The sequence below is a fragment of the Sminthopsis crassicaudata genome, chromosome 2 (genome assembly GCF_048593235.1).
Source record: "Sminthopsis crassicaudata isolate SCR6 chromosome 2, ASM4859323v1, whole genome shotgun sequence".
NCBI lineage: Eukaryota > Metazoa > Chordata > Mammalia > Dasyuromorphia > Dasyuridae > Sminthopsis > Sminthopsis crassicaudata.
In genome coordinates this window covers 116,134,307-116,154,103 of record NC_133618.1, presented here as the reverse complement: position 1 = coordinate 116,154,103, position 19,797 = coordinate 116,134,307, and the positions used below count along the sequence as shown (strand labels likewise).

General features: G+C 37.0%; 1 long non-coding RNA gene across 7 annotated transcripts in view; it reads left to right on the top strand.

Annotated features, from left to right (window-relative positions):
* LOC141554785 (uncharacterized) overlaps positions 1 to 6,637 on the top strand; it is a 47,994-nt gene extending 41,357 nt beyond the window's left edge. The window contains exons 4-6 of one of the 7 annotated variants that reach the window (XR_012485953.1): positions 202 to 318; positions 650 to 932; positions 1,839 to 6,637. This is a non-coding gene — a long non-coding RNA (uncharacterized LOC141554785). Of the gene's footprint in view, positions 1 to 201; positions 319 to 649 lie in introns of all 7 variants that reach the window. The other 6 variants (XR_012485954.1, XR_012485952.1, XR_012485951.1 and 3 more) reach the window with 6 other exon arrangements.
* Positions 6,638 to 19,797: the final 13,160 nt, after the last annotated feature.

The window sequence follows — 19,797 nt, the reverse complement described above, 5'->3', positions numbered from 1 at the left end:
ATAAGGCATGGTGGACGCTGAGAGGAGAAACACCATGTGGCATGGGGGAGGGCAGAATGTCATGGCAGCCTGAAGCAAGGGGTTCAACAAAGATGGCAGGGGCCATAGGCAGGGGAAGTTTAACCTCAGGGGCGGACGTGACTGGGATTTCTTGGTGGAATAAAACTGATTTCCATCAATGCCCTTCCCTCTTTGTCTCAGGGCAATACTTCAATCTATCAGTGGCACCAGGACCTCATCAATATGATTTAGTAAGAAGAATACTAGACTGAAAATTAGAAATGTTTAATTGTTTCCCAGATAACAGTGTGACTTTAGGTAAGTCACTTTAATCATTGAATTTCAGTTTTTTCCTTTAAAAATGAGATGGTTTGGGCAGCTAAGTAGTGCAGTGGATAGAGCACCAACCCTGAATTCAAGAGGACCTGAGTTCAAATTTGGCTCATTTATCACTTCCTAGCTGTGTGACCCTGGGCAAGTCACTTAATCTAATTGCCTCAGGCCCCCCCCAAAAAATGAGATAGTCAGGCTATCTCTTAAGTCTAAAATGCCTGTCTTTTTTGTTGTTGTTGTTGTTGTTGTTGTTGTTGTTGTTGTTGTTACAATTTTTTTTTCAATTAACAAATATTTATTGTCTCTCCTGGGACAGCTAGGTAGCACAATGAATAGAGTCAAGACCTGAGTCAAGATTTCAATTCAAATCTGACCTCAGATTTATAAACTGACCCTGAGCAAGTCAGTCTATTCCGACAGCTGGATGGCTCTGGTTGGGAGAGAACTGGGCCTGGAATCAAGAAGAACTGAGTTGGAATCAACTTCAGACACTAGTTACAAGACCTTGGACAAGTCACTTAATTTGTTTGCCTCAACCGTCAAATAGAGAGGAGAGAATTAACATCTACCTCTCAGGATTGTTTGGAAGATGAAATCAGGTATTACTTGTAAAGTGCTTAGCACTCTGCCTGTCACACAATAGGCCACTTAGTAAATGCTTATCCATTCTCATTTGAAATGCTTTAATTTATAAAAAGTCAACTTCCATTTTTTCTGAACACATTTGTTACATAAAGTGAGATGTGCCTACCTAATGTGCACTAAAATTTAGACTTTTCAGTTCTCTATTAATTTCTGTCTGGTTTGAATTAATTAAAAAATTATAGAATCAAAGATTTAGAGCTCAAAAGGGTTTGGCAGACCTTCATGTGTCTCCCTTTACAGATAAAGGAAACTGAAGGCCCTGGGAGATTGAGTCACTTGCCCAAGGTGACCCAAACATTAAGCAGCAGAAAAATGGTGGAATCTTCAGAGACCAAAATCCCTCCTACTGTCCTGCAAGGCTTTTAACCCCAAGATCCCTTTCCTAAGGACTAGGCCTGAAAGCCAAATCACTGGCTTTCATGGATTGGCCAACAATAGGTCCCAAGCCAAAGTTGCTGCCTCATTGCTTAGGCTCTGATGATTTAGAATAAGTGTAAATAGTAATTGTAAATAGTAATAGTAATAGTGTAAATAGTAAACCCTGAGTCTTCTCTTCCCAGTTTGATTTTTTTTTTTAATTTACTAGGTAAAAGAAGCCATTTCTTTTTTTTTTTTTTTAATATTTTGTTAATTTTATAATTATAACATTTTTGACAGTACATATGCATAGGTAATTTTTTACATTATCCCTTACATTCCTTTCTGTTCCAAATTTTCCCCTCCTTCCCTCCACCCCCTCCCCTAGATGGCAGGCATTCCCATACATATTAAATATGTTATAGTATATCCTAGATACAATATATGTGTGCAGAACCAAATTTTTGTTTTTGTTTTTGTCTTTGTTGTTGTTGCAAAGGAAGAATTGGATTCAGAAGGTAAAAATAACCTGGGAAGAAAAACAAAAAAATGCAAACAGTTTACACTCATTTCCCAGTATTTCTTCTCTGGATTCTGTCCTTCACTGATCAGTTGGAACTGAATTAGATATTCTCTATGTTGAAGATATTCACTTCCATCAGAATACATCCTCATACAGTATTGTTGTTGAAGTGTATAGTGATCTGGTTCTGCTCGTTTCACTCAGCATCAGTTGATGTAAGTCTCTCCAAGCCTCTCTGTATTCCTCCTGTTGGTCATTTCTTACAGAGCAATAATAATCCGTAACCTTCATATACCATAATTTACCCAACCATTCTCCAATTGATGGACATCCATTCATCTTCCAGTTTCTAGCCACTACGAAAAGAGCTGCCACAAACATTTTGGCACATACAGGTCCCTTTCCCTTCTTAGTATTTCTTTGGGATATAAGCCCAGTAGTAACTGCACTGCTGGATCAAAGGGTATGCACAGTTTGATAACTTTTTGGGCATAATACCAGATTGCTCTCCAGAATGGTTGGATTCTTTCACAACTCCACTAACAATGCATCAGTGTCCCAGTTTTCCCACATCCCCTCTAACATTCATAATTATTTGTTCCTGTCATCTTAGCCAATCTGACAGGTGTGTAGTGGTATCTCAAAGTTGTCTTAATTTGCATTTCTCTGATCAATAGTGATTTGGAACACTCTTTCATGTGAGTGGATATAGTTTCCATTTCTTCATCTGAGAATTGTCTGTTCATATCCTTTGACCATTTATCAATTGGAGAATGACTTGATTTCTTATAAATTAGAGTCAATTCTCTGTATATTTTGGAGATGAGGCCTTTATGTTTTCCCAGTTTGTTACTTCCCTTCTAATCTTGTTTGCATTAGTTTTGTTTGTACAAAAGCTTTTTAATTTGATGTAATAAAAATTTGCTATTTTGTGATCAATAATGGTCTCTAGTTCTCCTTTGGTCACAAATTCCTTCCTCCTCCACAAGTCTGAGAGGTAAACCATCCCATGTTCCTCCAATTTATTTATGATTTCGTTCTTTATGCTTAAATCATGGACCCATTTTGATCTTATTTTAGTATGTGGTGTTAAGTGTGGGTCCATGCCTAGTTTCTGCCATACTAATTTCCAGTTTTCCCTGCAGTTTTTGTCCAATAATGAATTCTTACCCCAAAAGTTGTGATCTTTGGGTTTGTCAAACACTAGATTGCTATTTTTATTCACTGTCTTGTCCCATGAACCTAACCTATTCCACTCATCAATTAGTCTGTTTCTTAACCAATACCAAATGGTTTTGGAGACTGCTGCTTTATAATATAGTTCTAGATCAGGTAGAGCTAGACCACCTTCATTTGATTATTTTTTCATTACTTCCCTTGCAATTCTCGACCTTTTGTTCTTCCATATGAATTTTGTTGTTATTTTTCCTAGGTCATTAAAATAGTTTCTTGGGAGTCTGATTGGTATAGCACTAAATAAATAGATTAGTTTAGGGGGTATTGTCATCTTAATTATATTCACTCGGCCTATCCAAGAGCACTTAATATTTTCCCAATTATTTAAATCTGACTTTATTTTTGTGGCAAGTGTTTTGTAATTTTGCTCATATAATTCAAAAGAAGCCATTTCTTTGCCTCATTTCTTACCTGTCCTTAAACACTGAATAGAAATTGCCTCAATCAAACTGAGACCTAGGAAAGACCTTAGGTTAAAGAGCCCAAGGTCTCCCACTGCATCCAGGGCCATTTCCGGCCCTCCTGATCGCTATCTGGCTAGAGGGCACTTGTGACCTTGCCTACCCCTTCCTCACTGAAATCCAGTTCACTTGCAAGTTATGGCATCATCTTCTTGATTTCATGGTCTTCTTTATAGCCCCATATTGTATTTGCAAGACTATATTTCATATGTAAATTTTAAATTATTTTTAGGTGTGCCTGTGACACTTAAAATGATTTATTTTCCTCTTTTACCTGTACTTATAATTTGAATTTAATAGTTTTTCTAATTAAATACCAAAAGAAAGTTGTTAAAAGATTGCTATGAAGAAAGTAGGGAATGAAAATTAGAAGCAAACAGGATACCACTGAATCATTACCACAGATGTGTTTTGGTGGTTAAGGTTATTTTCAAATCTTCCTATGATTTTATGTGAGAGATGGAATCTTAGAATAGCATGTTTCATTGGCTTCTCTCATATATTGCAAGTATTGGTTATATTTTTATTTGAATAAGTTTAGCTCCTGAATTACTTTTATATTTCTCTCTTATATTAAAAACCTATTAAAATCTGACTTTTTGTCTTAAAAGGCTTATTTCCCAAGGAAGCATATGAATCTGTCCTTAAACATATAACATGACAATATGTTTGAACTCGGAATTATTGCAATGAACATGAAGGTATGAAATGTGAAGTTTTTTAATTTGGATATAAATGAGATAGGATGAGGGGAAAAAATTGGCCCTACCTATAATTTTGTCAGTGTCAGGAACTCCAAGTGTAGAAACAACATTCTTCCCTGAAGTTACTGGAAGACATGGTCCTGGAGTGATTAGGTGACTAGCTGGCTCAGTGAGGAGTCTGTGGCAGATGAAGGACTTCCTCACTCCAAGACCAACATCCTAGCCACAGTACGCCAGTAAGATGAATCCTGTTTAGATTTCACACTAGAAGGCTGCATAAATGTAAGCCACCATTCCCAGAAAACCTTATAAAATGACCCCATACTTTAGGGCCTGCTCCACCAGGCAGTATAAAGGCAGCACCCTATCTAACTGTAGTCACTGGAGTCACACAGTACAAGGGTCTGGGGGAACCTCCCCAAAACAACTGTAAATGTTATATGTATGCCACAGGTGGAGTCAAGCATATCACACATATACACAAGAGGTGGTCAGATGTATTTCCATATATTATAAAGGTGTTCAGGTGTACCCCCATATATGCCAAAGGTGAGTCAGGGCATACCCCTATATACACTAGAGGTGGTCAGGTGTACCCCTGTATACACTAGAGGTGGAGTCAGGCATACCCCCATATACACAAGGTAGAGTCAGGCGTACCCCCGTATACCCTAGAAGTAGAGTGAGGTATACCCCCACATACCTTAGAGGTGATCAGGTGTACCCCCATATACACGAGGTAGAGTCAGGCATACCCCATATACCCTACAAGTAGAGTCAGGCATACCCCCGTATACACAAGGTGGAGTCAGGGGTACCCCTGTATATCCTAGAGGTGGAGTCAAATATACCCCATATACATGAGGTGTACCCCTGTATATTCTAGAGGTGGAGGTAGGTGTAGCCCCATATACATAAGGTGTACCCCCACACTCTAGATGAATACATTTTAAACACACACACACATTAGGTTTCTCTCTCTCCCATAACCCTTACTGTTTTCCCTAGGGCAGTTTGCACAGTAGATAGAGCACCTGAGTTTCAATACAAACTTGACTTTTATTAAGTGAATGACTAGGATCTTATCTCTCTGCCTGGCTGGTGATAATACAAGCCCCCACGCCCAGTGTTGCTGTGAAGATCAAAGGAGATCATATTCATAAAAATCTCAGCACAGGGTCTGGAGATCAATAGGTGGTTAATAAATGCTTGTTTCCTTTCTTTTAGGGAGAAACTGGAGCTGCTTCATCAGTTCAGTTCACCTATTGTGTCTGATCAGAGGAAAATGATTCCATTAGACAGTTAATACAACTAATGAGGGAAAGGAAGGGGGGAACCCCATTTCTCGGTGCATAGATAATCCCATGAGGCACAGTGTCCCCTGTAAAATGAATTTACAGGCCCGAAAACCTAGACTGATAAATAAAAGGTTTATTGTAGAAATTTGGAAGTAAAGCTCAGTTAGACACCAGGGCCAGAGGTGGCCGCTGGGCGGGCAGGAACCCCTACATGGCTGGAAGGATACCATGTGTTGGCTGGGAGGGCTCCTGCAAAGAGGACGTTCTGGCTCACCTCTTTTATACCCAAAAGATGATGGGCAGTACCCCTAAGTTCTCCGCAGGCTTTTCAGTTAGCTCAGATCAGGTGAGGGCTGGGGGAAGCTGAGCTGATGATGGTGGGGACTGGGCTCAGATATTCAAAGGGTGCCTTTGACCAGGATTTGTGAATCAAGGTCAGTCATGGGTTGGGCAATTAGAAAGGAATCTTAAAGGGATCCCAACCCTCATCACAACCAGCTTTCCAATCGTGAAAATACTATCAAGCATTTTATTTTTACTGTTCATTCATTAGTCTATCAATTACTTAAACTCATCTAGACAAATATAAAATAAATGAAATCTTGAACTCATCTTTTTCCATTAAGTTTATTTCCACACTCATTTCAGACCTCAATGATTTTACAGGTGCTTCATTTCTTTATTTTCATAGCTTTCATTTTTCAAAGCTAATTTTGTTGTTAAGGTTACCTGGTTCTTCAAATAAGATCAACAAACAGTTTTTGAGTACGTACTGCATGAAAGACACTGTCCTTTTAAATATATCTTTAACCTAAGAAGCAAAACGTTTGTATTAGGAATTAGTATTTGTTTTATTTGTTCTTTAATATTATTGAATCACGCAACCAAAGATCATTCATTTCTTTTGATTAACTGAATTTTCTATGTTTAAAAAACAATGTTAAAAATGTTGCTCTTAACACAAGGTTTTGCAAGGGTAAATGTTGAAAATTATTTTTTGAAAATAAAAAGTTTTTAAAAAATTTAAAATTCAAAAAAATTGTTGCTCTTGAAAAGTAATAAAAATCTAGATGATATGAATAGTATGAAAAGTGCTCTTTTTTGTGCGCATGTATTTGCAGGATTAGACTAGAACAAGGAGTAAAAATGACTGGGAATTTATTGAGGTCACCCTTTACCTTGGCTAGAAGGTTCTTGTCCCCACAGAATACAATAGATAGTTAATGCAAGGGGGCAGCTAGGGGGCGCAGTGGATAGAGCACCAGCCTTGAATTCAGGAGGACCCGAGTTTAAATCTGGTCTCGGACACTTAACACTTCCTAGCTGTGTGATCCTGGGCAAGTCACTTAACCCCAGCCTAAAAAAGAAAAAAGAAAAAAAAAAAAAGAGAGAGAGATAGTTAATGCAGGAGCCTTTTATCTGCCAGACTGTAAGCTCCTTGAGGGCAGAGGCTGTTAAAAGTTTTGTACTTGTATCTAGAACAGTAACTCACACATAGTAAGCACTTAATGTTATTGGACTTGAATTGAATTTCCCTGAAGAGACTATATATGTTTAACAAGAAGTGCTTAGACAATTTATGGGAACATAAAGTTTCAGAATTGAAAGAATCTGCAGAGACCATTGAGTCCAACCTGTATAATCAGTTCTGTAATACAACATATTCCTAAATCACCATGCTGTGCAAAATTATACCATAAAAACCACAAAGCTTATGGGTAAAATGTAGTTAGGGGCATAACACTCAAAAATATTGTCAGTATCATTAAAAAAAAAAGAACCTAATAAAAATGGTAATGCAATTTTATGTATGTCAAATGGTAAAATACATAAAAGATACAATAAGTAGTGGCAATGTCTACAGCCTTGGATTGTTTCCAGGCAACAGGCCATAGTTATGGCAGAAGATGGGGGATTAAGATGGAATGAAGTATGTCACAGAGTAACAGAGTAGTCACCTAAACTTGCTTAGAGGGAGAAAGGAAAAGAAACAAGCATTATATGGTACCTGCTCTGTGCCAGCACTGTGCTAAGTGCTTTTTAAACTTAAACATTATCATTTGATCTTCATAGCAGCCCTGAGAGGTAGGAGGAGAAACCCACCAACTCCTGAGGCAGCCTATTTCATTTTTGGATAGTTCTAATTAGTAAGTTCTTCTTTAGAAGTTAAAGTGAATAGGATTTTAGAAAAATTAGGGATAATAGATCTTTGGAGAAAACTGAATGGGAATAGAAAGGAATATACTTTTTTCTGAGCAATATATGGCACCTACACAAAAAAGGATCATGTATTGTGGCATAAAAACCTCACAAGCAAATGCAGAAAGATAAAAATAGTAAATGTATCCTTTTCAGATCATGATGCAATAAAAATTACATGTAACAAAAAAACAAGGAATATAAACCAAAAGTTTATTGAAAACTAAATAATTTAATCCTAAAGAATGAATGGGTGAAACAACAAATCATAGAAACAATTGATAATTTCATCCAAGAGTATCAAAATAAGGAGACAAAATGCCAAAACTTAATGGGATGTGACCAAAGCGGTTATTAGGAGAAATTTTATATCCCTAGAAGCTTACATGAATAAAATAAAAAAAGGGAAGATCAATGAATTGGGCTTATCACTAAAGAAGCTAGAAAAAGGACAAATTTTTTAAAACCCCAATTAAATACCAATTTAGCAATTCTGAAAATCAAGGGAAAGATTAATAAAACTGAAAGTAAGAAAACTATTAAACTAATGAAACTAAGAGTTGGTTTTATGAAAAAAATAGATAAACTTTTGATTAATTTGATAAATGTGTATCAAAGCATAGTATTTTCACCCGGAGACAAAATGCCAAAACTTAATGGGATGTGACCAAAGCGGTTATTAGGAGAAATTTTATATCCCTAGAAGCTTACATGAATAAAATAAAAAAAGGGAAGATCAATGAATTGGGCTTATCACTAAAGAAGCCAGAAAAAGGACAAATTTTTTAAAACCCCAATTAAATACCAATTTAGCAATTCTGAAAATCAAGGGAAAGATTAATAAAACTGAAAGTAAGAAAACTATTAAACTAATGAAACTAAGAGTTGGTTTTATGAAAAAAATAGATAAACTTTTGATTAATTTGATAAATGTGTATCAAAGCATAGTATTTTCACCCTTTTTTCTTGTTTTTGTTTGCTTTTTTCTTGTATGCTTTTTTCCCCTTTAGATCTGATTTTTCTTGCACAGCATAACAAATATAGGAATATGTTTAGAAGAATTGCACATGTTTAACCTGTATTGGATTGTTTGCTGGCTAGAGAAGGGAAGGAAGAGAGGGAGAAAAAAAAAATCAAAATTCAAGATTTTGCTAAGGTCATTGTTGAAATCTGTCTTTGAATGTATTTGAAAAAATAAAAAGTTACTTAAAAAAAAAGTTCTACTTTACATTGAGGCAAATTTCACTACTTCTTCCTAGACCAGAGTAAGTCTAATCTAATTTCTGTTTGAGAATCCTTCAGATATTTGAAGGTAAACATCATGTGACCCTCTAACTTCTCTTCTCCAGGATAGACATACTTTATTCTAACCATTTTTCATATGGCATAAGTTCTAGGTCCTTCACCATCCTGTTTGTCCTCCTCTAGATGTTCAATTGTGGCCTCCAGACCTAAACTTCAGATGTAGTCTGATCAAGGCAGAATACATCTTGTTCCTGAAAGCCATATCTCTCTTTAGTCACACCCATTTCATTAGCTTGGCTAATTCATTCTGGCTAACATAAGACTTCTTGTTCATATTAAACTTATTCAAAGACCCTCAAATCTTCTTCAAACAAATGACTTTCTAACCATGCTTCCTTGTAAAAATGATTTTGAACCCCAATATGTCTAATATTAATACTGTCTAACCCTAATATGTCTAATATTCTTCCATATCTCAACATCCCCTACATCTTCAGACACTTTTCTCCTCTGTTAGTCCTGTTTTTGAGGAAGAAATTACTCTTTTCTTTGTCGGTACCTTTACCTATATCTTTGTTCCCATACCCCAGTTCCTGTTCTATTTCTCTTTGTATCTTTTGTTGTCTCTCTCAGACTCTATTTATTTCCTGATATTTTCCCTCCTTTCTACAAACAGGTACAAGTCTCCCAATTCTAAAAGAAAAAAACAGCAACATTTTGCTTGACTCTAATATCCTCCCTAGCTATTGTACTATAACCCTCCTCTCTCATATGCCTAGAAATAAATTAGCTGCCTCAATTTCCTCAGAATCCACTTACTTCCCAATGTCTTGCAACCTGATTTCTAACCCATCACTCCATTGAGACTATTCTCTCAAATATTATTCTTGGAGGGAATGAATTTGGAACTCAAAGTTAAAATTTTTTTTAAAATATGAAAATGTCTCATAGTGTCCACGCTCTGACCTAAATTGCTGTTTAAGCCTAATCCAAACTTCCTAGATTCTCCAAGTGTTACATATACACATTATTGTGGACTGGATTAATGTCTTCTGAGATGGCAAATGATCTAAGGATCTACTATTTGAACATTAGTAACTTCTTCATAAATGAGAACAACTAATTATATCCATTAAATGCCCAAATATCTTGTCAGGAAATATGAATTCAGAGAAGACTAACCCCTTAATTCACAGAACCAAAGTTGTCACTTGGCTGGGCTCTCTTTGACATACTGACTGAAAAAATAAAGGACAAGAAAAAAATAGCACTAAGTGTAGAGACAAAAACAATACCCCATAATCTGGAAGTGCAAATAACCTCCCTCCCTCCCTGCCACCCTATAATTTCTTGAAGCTTCATAACAAAATCTAGTCCAAAATCTGCTCTGGATTTGGACCAAGATCCTGAAGTTTACACTCCTTTTTCATATAATTTTAAAGATGCCTTCTTCCCTTTATCTCACAGTTAAACAAGTTCCTTTCTGGTGGCAGGGAGGAATAAGGGAGAGGAGATTATTCTTATTAAATCTAATAGCCTTTTCTCAATCCTAATCTTCCTATGCGTTTGTGAAGTTTTTGATACCATTGGCCAATTCTTAGTCCTGAACACTCTCTTCTCTAGGCTCCCACGCCTTGAATGTAGTAAGTGCAGCTGTTGATTTATATGTGTGTACACACACATACACATTACACAGACACACAGAATGGATGTACTATAAGACTTAGAACCAGTAATTCCTGGATTCGAGCCCTAACCCTTTTAATTAGCATCTGTGTAATCCTGTGTAAATCACTTAAATGTGTTTCCAACAAGTTCCTACAACTTTATTAACTTCCCAAGTGCTGAGTTCACAGGTTATGATCTGAATTTGTAAATATGGTTTCCCACTCAAGAAGTTCTACAAACTCAACTCAAGAAGTTGTCAAAAATCATACTATTAGAGACCTTCAAGCTCATCTAGATCGATTTCAAATAATACTATTTGCAGGGGTTCTCAAACTACGGCCTGAGGCCACGTGCGGCCTGCTGAGGACGTTTATGCCGCCCAACGGGTTATACCAAATGGGCTGAGGGTCGGAGACAGAGTGGGAGTTTTTGTTTTTACTGCAGTCCAGCCCTCCCACAGTCAGAGGGATGGTGAACTGGCCCCCGATATAAAAAGTTTGAGGACCACTCTGATCCTTAGGTGTTGAGTTTTGTTTTTAGTGCATATGCATATGTATTTTGTGTATAGGTGTGTGTATATATATATATATATATAAATGTACAAACATATAGACATACTTATCTGTACAGATTATATATACATTTGGTTAAGTGAGATAAAATGAAATAACCCATATAAAGAGATGTCACATACAATTAAAATAATTATATATACATTTGGTTAAGTGAGATAAAATGAAATAACCCATGTAAAGAGATGTCACATACAATTAAAATAATTCTCTCCAGACCTATTTAAATAAGCTAAGGATGATGAAAATCAAGTCTGGATGGGAAAATTATGGACACAGATTAAAATAATTTCTTAAAGAATTTTAACCTGTGAATGAAGAGATAAATGAAAAAAAAAAAAGTTATTTAGCATTTACTACTAAGCAAAATGCTTTGCCAAGTGACAGGAATACAAATACAAAAGTGATATAGCCCTTCTCATTACGGGGCTTAGTCTAATAAGTGGAAGCAACACATATAGGAGAGTGATGGTCAGGAAAGGGAATTTTAGTTTGGGGAGTCACAGGGATTCATGCCATGGGGACTTAAAGAGGGTGACTGTTCTCACAGCAAGAAATGGAAGGAAGGAGGGGAAGGGTATGAAATGGGAAGTGAAACAGCAAGGCAGATGGCAAAATAATGAGAATGGTGAGTGGTCTGCTTTGGAACCATCTAAATATTGAGGGCTATGTGAGTGCTTACTCATTCACTCATCGTTACTGTTCAGGCCAGCCTAAGGCAACAGCTGCAGAGCCAAGGAGATTAATTTACTCAGGAATCAGGGGCATGAATTCTAGAACTCTGGAAGTGCAGTTCAAGGTAAAGAGAATCAGGAAAGCAATGGGGAAGGTGTCAAGATGGTCCAAGGAAAAAACCATCAGAGGGGCAGCCAGACAATATATAGTGAATAGTGCACCAGCCCTGAGTTCAAATTTGGTCTCAGACACTTAATGCTTGCTGACTGTGTGACCCTAGGCAAGTCACTTAACCCCAATTGCCTCAGGAAAAAAAAAAAAAGGAAACCATCAGAACCTTAAAAAGCATTTTAGCAAACATTTGACTGATTTGCCGACAAAAAGATACTGCAGCAATAGGCAGTATTGGTTTAGAGAATAAATTCATCAATAAAATTTTCCAGAGAATAGTGGAAAATTATGAATCACATTTCTTCAGAAAACAGAGAGGGACAGTGGAATAAAAAACTATTTAAAGAAAGCCTGATGAAAAATCCATCTAGTCAAAGTCATCCCAAGAGCATTATTCAAAAATAAAACTGGAAAAACAATAATTAGATTTTAAAATGGGACATTTATGTAAAAAGTTTAAAAAAAAAAAAAAAACCTTAATACACTATTAGTACCTTTTGTATCTACATTGCGTATATTTCCTTCTTATAATTTCCCTCCTAAATTTGGTCTCAAAGTCTCTTCCAAGTAGGTGCTAGCGTGAAAATTATTCAAGATTCCCTGAAAGATAAAACAGTAACCTTGTCCTTCACCTCTGTCATCATTAAAATCAGGGGAGGCACAAAACAGGGAAACCAAAGTGGATACCAAAGGCTCTTATCATAAAGAAGCGACAGAAGAAGGTACAAGTTGAAGAGCATACAGATATTCCAAATGTTTGTTTGCAGATGGCATCACCCTGCCTGCCTCAAGCCACATTCCTCCTGGAATGAGGGAAAGGGACCCACATGTGCAAAAATGTTTGTGGCAGCCCTCTTTGTAGTGGCCAGAAACTGGAACTGAGTGGATGCCTATCAGTTGGAGAATGGCTGAATAAGTTATGGCACATGAATGTTATAGAATATTATTGTTTTATAAGAAACAATCAGCAGGATGATTTCAGAGACCTGGGGAGACTTATGAACTGATGCTGAGTGAAATGAGCAGAACGAGATCATTATACATGGCAACAAGAAGAATATATGACGATCAATTCTGATGGACTCGGCTCTCTTCAACAATGAGTTGATTCAGGCCAGCTCCAATGATTTTGTGATGAAGAGAGGGGCTATGGGAACTGAGTGAAGATCACAACATAGCATTCTCACTCTTTTTATTGTTGTTTGAATGCATTTTATTTTCTTTCCCATTTTTTCCTGTTTGATTTGATTTTCTTGTGCAGCAAGATAACTGTATAAATATGTATGCATATATTGGATTTAACATATATTTCTACCATGTTTAATATATATATATATTGGATTACTTGCCATCTAGGGGAGGGAGTAGGAGAAGGAACACATTGGAACACAAGATTTTGCAAGGATCAATATTGAAAAATTATCCATGCATATGTTTTGATAATAAAAAAAAGCTTTAATTTAAATAAATAAATAAAGCCACCCCAAAGAGTTTGACATAACTATCCTCACAGAAAAAACCCAAGTGAATGAAGAATATCTTTTGTCCACATTAGGACTTGTGTTTAGATACACAAACTATAGAGTTCAGCAGGATGTATGGGGTATCCAGGGAAGACAAGCCTCTGGTTCAAGGGCTGCCCAGCCCTTTTCAGGGCAGTTCATTCCCCTTTGGTGTCCACCTGATTCACCCAACTCTTACCTGTGGCTCCAAGAAACTGTAGCATAGCCAGTGGCCACTCTCCAGGAAACCATCTTGGCAGACAGGCTATACCAGCCTTCAGTGGGATAACCCTTGCTGGTGAAGACTTTCCCCAGCAGAATGGGTAGATGAGAACAACTTGTTTGAATGACCACGTAGGTGGCTGAAGCAGGCTCTGTGGAGCGAGCCCCTAGAGCCTGATCACACACCCAAGATGCTACAGCCATCCCCTGCATCCCTAGCCATCATCCTGACTTTGTTCCAGCCACTGGGCAACTCTGGAGGAGAAAGGCTGACGACTTGTGCAACTCTTAAGTCCGATTTACAAATGAATAAAAACATCACCTGTGATGTCATTGATATTCTTTGAAAATGAAGAACAAACCACAACAACAGAGCTCATCCATCATTATTTTGATATTCATCTCAAGCGAACAATAAGTTGGGCTCAAAATTAAACAAAACAAGGAGAGGAGGCTGGATGACCTTTGGAAAAATGGCAGAGTTCCTTAAATAACAACAGAAATCTCCCAGAAACAAAGGTGTAAATGAATGGTTTGCAATCAGCACCATGTATGAGAACATTCATGTTGTTGAGATCATAGATTCATTAGACTGAGGGTCATGATTATTTAAATAAAAGCATTCAGAGAGGTGTTTAGTTGCAAGGTGACAAATAGCGTTCTACATTTAATAGAAAGCTTTTTTTTTTTAATTAAAGCTCTTTATTTTCAAAATATATACAAGGATAATTTCCAATACTCACCCTTACAAAATCTTGTCTTCCAAATTTTTTTCCCTCCCTTCTACCCATCCTGTCCCTAGACAGCAAGTAATCCAGTATATGTTAAACAGGTGCAATTCTAATAGAAAGCTTGTTGAATATTTTGGATTACTTGCCATCTAGGGAGGGAGTGAGGGGAAAGAGGGAAAAATGTGGAACACAAGGTTTATTATTATATATTATACACATAAAATATATTTTATTATAATAATTATTATCATATTGAAAATTATCCATGCATATGTAAAAGTTTTAATTAAAAAATAAAATGAAATTTAAAAAAAGAAAGCTTGTTGAGAAAACTAACTAACCAAAAATTATCATGTGTATAGGGAAATGCTAAGCAATGCCATGGATGCAGCACCAGACTGGAATTAGGAAGCAGACACGACTGAACAACAAAGTCAAGAAAGGAGATTTTGATTTGGGGAGCCACAGGTTTTCATGAGTGGTGCCCTAAGGACATTGACAAAAGGCAATAGTGATATATATAATAATGATCTATGAAAGGAAAGCTCTCCAGAAGCCGACCTTATTCTCACAGAATTCGAGCATCAGAGAGGTTTTGTACCAGGCTGGCAAACTGCCTCAGGAAAGGAGGAAGATTAGAGATAGAAATTTTCTATCAGGAGAGGAATTGTTGCCTTGTCCCTCTGGAGTTTGTAAATGTAAATGTCATAGTTTTTTTTTTTTTTTTTTTTTTTTTTTTGTCTCCTTTGTCACCATACTTTGGACTTGGTGCAGTTATAGATTACCTGCCCCAGGTAGCCTTTGCCCAACCTGTGCAAGAAGTTATGGCTGCAAATCCTTAAGGCCTCAGTCTTCTTGTGATGAGCCTCAGTAGTGACTAATACAGGAGCTTTCCTGTTCATCCCAACGAGCATTGTACCTGCTGGACCAGGCTGGGGTTTCAAACCAAGAAATTGGGAGGCAGTTTGCTTTTGACCACAAGTGTTGAAAGTGATTTTCCCCCCTCGTATTTCTATTTTAAAATACATTTTTAATTAAGTAAAATTTTCCCTTAATACATTCCCCTAATTCATTCCCCTAATGTGAATGAAATTTATTAAGTGCTTCCTATGTGCAAATCACTATGCCAAATTCTGGGAATATAAATTGAAAAATATGCCAGTGCCTGCCTATAAGGATCTCAGATTCTGATGGGGGTAGACAGCACATATAGGGGAGTCTCAATATGCCTTAGAATGTAGTGGCAAAAAAAATGGTAATTCATCTCTTTTAGTGTCATTTCAATTAATAAAACAATGTTGGTCTGTGCTGTTGAACTGTGTGATGGCGTCAAGGAGTTTGGTGGCGAGATCTTTCCTTTTGGGATCTTCAGAAGGTAGGGATGCTGAGAAGGGAGGGTCTCTACAGCATCAGCACAGAGATAATAGTCATGCTGGCTAGGAAAGGTAACCCCTTAAATGATGGAAGCCTTCCTGAGACAAAGTTCCATTCACCTCATGCTAGTTGTGGTTCTGATAGGAGATGAAGAAATAATATTGGAATATAAGAAGACAAAATCCCAAAGAGGAAATGGACCTGATCAAATAACACAGGTTTCCAAGAAAATAGAAAAAGATTATGAATGGTATTTTTTTATTTTTACAAAATAAAAAAGCCCAAGAGCCAAAAGCAACTATCAAACAATGTGCCTATTTTCCTATCTCTGTAAAATCTTTCTAAGACTACCCTGTGCACATAATAACAGTGATCCCGATGAAAACATTGGAAAGCAATGGTCAGACTTTCATAGGCAATTTTCACCAGTAGACCATATTTTTAAGGTCATATGGCTGACTGAAAGGTACAATATTGAAATAATGACATTTATGTAGTACAATTTTAAGGTTTGAAAAGCATTCTGCCTACTCTGTTATTTGATTCTCACAAAAAAACCAAAAAACAAAAAACAACCGACTTTTTCTACTGAGGTTTAGAGTAAGCAATATGCCCATTCACCTAAGCTGATAACATCAGAAATTGAAATTTTTAATCTCCCATGACTCCATTGCCAGAACTCTGCTGATCTTTGTTACTCTATTATTAGAAGTAGCTAGGTGGAACCAAAAAAGTATCAGGCCTTAAGTCAGGAAGTCCTTAATTCAAATCCATCTCTTAGACACCTACTAGTTGTGTGACCCTGGACAAGTCACATAACTTGTCTTACTCAGTTTCCTCATCTAGTAAAATAGAGATAATTATATTATCTATCTCATGGGGTTGTTGTGAAAATCAGATTTATAAAGTGCATACTAGATACTTAATAATTGCTTATTTCTCTTCCTTCCCTTCTACCTTATTGATTGTAGAAAATACTATTTTACAAAGAAACAGTCTTAAAAGCTTTTCTTAAGCATGCCTTTTACATGTACATCATAATTACGTGAGATTCCATGACAGAGAAAACAAGGAATTATTTTATTCAGCAAGCTGCTAAAAGTATTAAGCAAGGAGAACAACAAAGGCAACCCTTAGAGTCATAGACAATGTCCAACAACATTTTTATCTACAATAAAGTCTCCATGTGGACAATGAGTTGGAATTAGAATTGAACAGGAGGTTTCTGGAACTTTATTATTTGAAAACAAAACAAAACAACACAAAACCATCACCTTAATACTGCAGTAAAGAAGGCTGATTAAGGAAGTTTCCTGATGAAATCTGGTGAATTTCCAGATCATTTTGATGATGCTCAGGATTTGAAACTGCCTGTAGTGAAGAAAAAGCCTTTGCACAAAGAATGTAGAGGTTGTCTTTGGTGCCTTGGTGGGAGCTCACAGCTCAATGCTGATTGGACTGGTGTTCAGGATCTGAGACTGCCTGCAAAATTCAGAGTTCTGCTCATTTCACTCAGCATCAGTTCATTCACCTCCCCTGGAATTTTTACCAATCTCCAAAGAAAGATTAAAGATAGTGTCTAGATTTCTACAAAAATAAATAGAGTCCCTAAGCTCCCTAGCTAGCAGTCAGAGTAACATTATGGGTTCAGGGTATGGGATAACCTTTATCTCTCCAGGCCTCTCTGAAATCATCTTGCTGGTCATTTCTTATAGAACACTAATATTCTATAACATTCATACACCATAACTTATTTAGCCATTCTCCAACTGATGGGCATCCACTCAGTTTCCAGTTTCTGGCCACTACAAAAAAACTGCTATAAACATATTTGCACAGGTGGGTCCCTTTCCTTCCTTTAAGATCTAGGGATATAATCCCAGTAGAAACACTGCTGGATCAAAGAGTATGCACATTTTGATAGCCCTTTGGGCGTGGTTGCAAATGACTCTCCAGAATGGTTGGATTTGTTCACAACTCCACTAACAATGTATCAGTGTCCCAGTTTTCCCATATCCCCTCCAACATTCATTATTTTTTCCTATCATCTTAGCCAATCTGACAGTTGTGTAGTGTTATCTCAGAGTTGTCCCAATTTGCATTTCCCTGATCAATAGTGATTTAGAACACTTTTTTCATATGATTAGAAATGGTTTTAATTTTTCCATCTGAAAATTGTCTGTTCCTATTGGAAAAGGGAGGATTTTGATTCCCTAGTACCTAGCCTTCTAGACAGAAAAAAGAAAGTTACCTTCTAAGCAGTTTTAGATTTAGAAGTTATCTCATGAGAGATAACAAATTCAAAAGTTTGTAGACCTGGCCTTTTAGAGAGAGCAGGGGATTTCCTGAAAAGCATGCTTTTTTGAGAAAAAAAAAAAAAAAAAAAAGAATCATCTTTCAGGTCTGCCTGGCTAAAGAAAAGGACTGGATAACTTGGAGAAACAAGGATTCTGTCTTTCAACCCCCCACCTCTGTTATTGTAACTTGAAGGTGGCAGTATGACAAAAAGGGCTGTTTCTTGTTCAGCAGCTCTCTTCCGGGAGAAGTTTATAGGCTATTTGAGTGCTTTATATGTTTTTTGTATCCATTTATAGATTCCTGTGAGCCCTCTATGTTATCTTTATTTTCTGTAGCATAAAATAAAGGTTATCCCATACCCTGAACCCACAATGTTACTCTGACTGCCAGCTAGGGAGCTTAGGGACTCCTTTTATTTATTTTTATGGAAATCTAGACACTATCTTTAACCTTTATTTGGAGATTGGTAAAAATTCCAGGGGGGGGGGGGTGAATGACAAGCAAAAGAGAGAAAATGACCTTTGGGGGGGTAATCCCCTGAGGTTCTACCCAATCCATACATATCAAGTAGCTCCTGGGGAGTGAACAGGCCATGAGTTACCACCATTATCATCCCCCAAATGCTCTATGACTATAAATCATGGAATTCCACATTCTCAGAAGCGAAATGACAAATTCTTTAAATAGCAATAGGAAGGATGCAGTATCTCAATAATTTGTGTGCAAAGATTGACAAAAATAGTACTATTGAGATTATGTATAATTAGAAGTGAATATTGATTGATCACGTAGTAAGAATGAAGACAACAAAATGGACAAACCCAGTGAACAAATTCAGAGATACATTGATCATCTTTTTCTTTCCTTTTTTTTTTTTTTTTTTTTTTTTTTTGGCTGAGTGAATTGAGGTTAAGTGACTTGCCCAGGGTCACACAGCTAGGAAGTGAAAGAATCTGACACAATCATGAGATCTTCTCTGATCTTATAGGAAAACACGAGTAAGTATTGCAAGAGTTTTATTTGTTTGGTGTGGGAGGTGGAGGAGCACAACTGTTAATGTGCCAGACTAGAGGGATGGAGACGTCCCAGAGTCAGAAAACTCATTTTCTCAAGTTCTAATCGGGGCTCAGACACTTACTAGTTGTGTGACTCTGGGAAAATCACTCAGTTTTCTCATCTATAAAATGAGCTGGAGAGGGAAATGGCAAACCAGTCCAATATCTCTGCCAAGAAAATCTCAAATAGGCTCATGGAGCGATACACAACTGGAACTACTGAAGAACAAAAACAAATGCTAATGAAATCACTCATCTTTCAAAGTAATAAAACAGAACTGTCAGCTTAGTAATAAGCAAGCATATATATGTATTCACACACACATATGTGGATATCAAGCTAACTTATAAGTAACACTATAATAGCCTGTCATATATTTATATTTATATGATGACCTGTCCAGCAGGTCTTCAACGTGGGTCAAAAAAAGAAGGACATAGACCGAAATTAAGGCAAAAGCCTGCGGGGGCTAAGACAGCCCGGGAACAGGATCTAGAGAGAGAGAGAGGGGAGGCTACTCAAAGCAA